Below are 2,788 nucleotides of genomic sequence, written 5' to 3'. Positions count from 1 at the left end.
ATACATTACATTACATTTAAGTCATTTAGCAGACGCTCTTATCCAGAGCGACTTACAAAATGGTGCATTCACCTTATGATATCCAGTGGAACAACCACTTTACAATAGTGCATCTAAATCTTTTAAGGGGGGGGGGATTAGAAGGATTACTTTATCCTATCCTAGGTATTCCTTAAAGAGGTGGGGTTTCAGGTGTCTCCGGAAGGTGGTGATTGACTCCGCTGTCCTGGCGTCGTGAGGGAGCTTGTTCCACCATTGGGGTGCCAGAGCAGCGAACAGTTTTGACTGGGCTGAGCGGGAACTGTGCTTCCTCAGAGGTAGGGGGGCCAGCAGGCCAGTGGTGGATGAACGCAGTGCCCTTGTTTGGGTGTAGGGCCTGATCAGAGCCTGAAGGTATGGAGGTGTCGTTCCCTTCACAGCTCCGTAGGCAATCACCATGGTCTTGTAGCGGATGCGAGCTTTAACTGGAAGCCAGTGGAGAGAGCGGAGGAGCGGGGTGACGTGAGAAAACTTGGGAAGGTTGAACACCAGACGGGCTGCGGCGTTCTGGATGAGTTGTAGGGGTTTAATGGCACAGGCAGGGAGCCCAGCCAACAGCGAGTTGCAGTAATCCAGACGGGAGATGACAAGTGCCTGGATTAGGACCTGCGCCGCTTCCTGTGTGAGGCAGGGTCGTACTCTGCGAATGTTGTAGAGCATGAACCTACAGGATCGGGTCACCGCCTTGATATTAGTGGAGAACGACAGGGTGTTGTCCAGGATCACGCCAAGGTTCTTAGCACTCTGGGAGGAGGACACAAGGGAGTTGTCAACCGTGATGGCGAGATCATGGAACGGGCAGTCCTTCCCCGGGAGGAAGAGCAGCTCCGTCTTGCCGAGGTTCAGCTTGAGCTGGTGATCCGTCATCCACACTGATATGTCTGACAGACATGCAGAGATGCGATTCGCCGCCTGGTTATCAGAAGGGGGAAAGGAGAAGATTAATTGTGTGTCGTCTGCATAGCAATGATAGGAGAGACCATGTGAGGATATGACAGAGCCAAGTGACTTGGTGTATAGCGAGAATAGGAGAGGGCCTAGAACAGAGCCCTGGGGGACACCAGTGGTGAGAGCGCATGGTGCGGAGACAGATTCTCGCCACGCCACCTGGTAGGAGCGACCTGTCAGGTAGGACGCAATCCAAGCGTGGGCCGCGCCGGAGATGCCCAACTCGGAGAGGGTGGAGAGGAGGATCTGATGGTTCACAGTATCAAAGGCAGCAGATAGGTCTAGAAGGATGAGAGCAGAGGAGAGAGAGTTAGCTTTAGCAGTGCGGAGAGCCTCCGTGACACAGAGAAGAGCAGTCTCAGTTGAATGCTCAGTCTTGAAACCTGACTGATTAGGATCAAGAAGGTCATTCTGAGAGAGATAGCAGGAGAGCTGGCCAAGGACGGCACGTTCAAGAGTTTTGGAGAGAAAAGAAAGAAGGGATACTGGTCTGTAGTTGTTGACATCGGAGGGATCGAGTGTAGGTTTTTTTCAGAAGGGGTGCAACTCTCGCTCTCTTGAAGACGGAAGGGACGTAGCCAGCGGTCAAGGATGAGTTGATGAGCGAGGTGAGGAAGGGGAGAAGGTCTCCGGAAATGGTCTGGAGAAGAGAGGAGGGGATAGGGTCAAGTGGGCAGGTTGTTGGGCGGCCGGCCGTCACAAGACGCGAGATTTCATCTGGAGAGAGAGGGGAGAAAGAGGTCAAAGCACAGGGTAGGGCAGTGTGAGCAGGACCAGCGGTGTCGTTTGACTTAGCAAACGAGGATCGGATATCGTCAACCTTCTTTTCAAAATGGTTGACGAAGTCATCCGCAGAGAGGGAGGAGGGGGGGAGGGGGAGGAGGATTCAGGAGGGAGGAGAAGGTAGCAAAGAGCTTCCTAGGGTTAGAGGCAGATGCTTGGAATTTAGAGTGGTAGAAAGTGGCTTTAGCAGCAGAGACAGAAGAGGAGAATGTAGAGAGGACTGAGTGAAAGGATGCCAGGTCCGCAGGGGAGGCGAGTTTTCCTCCATTTCCGCTCGGCTGCCCGGAGCCTTGTTCTGTGAGCTCGTAGTGAGTCGTCGAGCCACGGAGCAGGAGGGGAGGACCGAGCCGGCCTGGAGGATAGGGGACAGAGAAAATCAAAGGATGCAGAAAGGGAGGAGAGGAGGGTTGAGGAGGCAGAATCAGGAGATAGGTTGGAGAAGGTTTGAGCAGAGGGAAGAGATGATAGGATGGAAGAGGAGAGAGTAGCGGGAGAGAGAGAGCGAAGGTTGGGACGGCGCAATACCATCCGAGTAGGGGCAGAGTGAGAAGTGTTGGATGAGAGCAAGAGGGAAAAGGATACAAGGTAGTGGTCGGAGATTTGGAGGGGAGTTGCAATGAGATTAGTGGAAGAACAGCATCTAGTAAAGATGAAGTCAAGCGTATTGCCTGCCTTGTGAGTAGGGGAGGAAGGTGAGAGGGTGAGGTCAAAAGAGGAGAGGAGTGGAAAGAAGGAGGCAGAGAGGAATGAGTCAAAGGTAGACGTGGGGAGGTTAAAGTCACCCAGAACTGTGAGAGGTGAGCCATCCTCAGGAAAGGAACTTATCAAGGCGTCAAGCTCATTGATGAACTCTCCAATGGAACCTGGAGGGCGATAAATGATAAGGATGTTAAGCTTGAAAGGGCTGGTAACTGTGACAGCAAGGAATTCAAATGAGGAGATAGACAGATGGGTCAGGGGAGAAAGAGAGAATGTCCACTTGGGAGAGATGAGGATTCCAGTGCCACCACCCCGCTGG

This window comes from Salmo salar, chromosome ssa02, assembly GCF_905237065.1.
Source record: "Salmo salar chromosome ssa02, Ssal_v3.1, whole genome shotgun sequence".
In the NCBI taxonomy this organism is placed as follows: domain Eukaryota; kingdom Metazoa; phylum Chordata; class Actinopteri; order Salmoniformes; family Salmonidae; genus Salmo; species Salmo salar.
The sequence above is the reverse complement of the archived record's forward strand: the minus strand, read 5'-3'. Positions refer to the sequence as shown.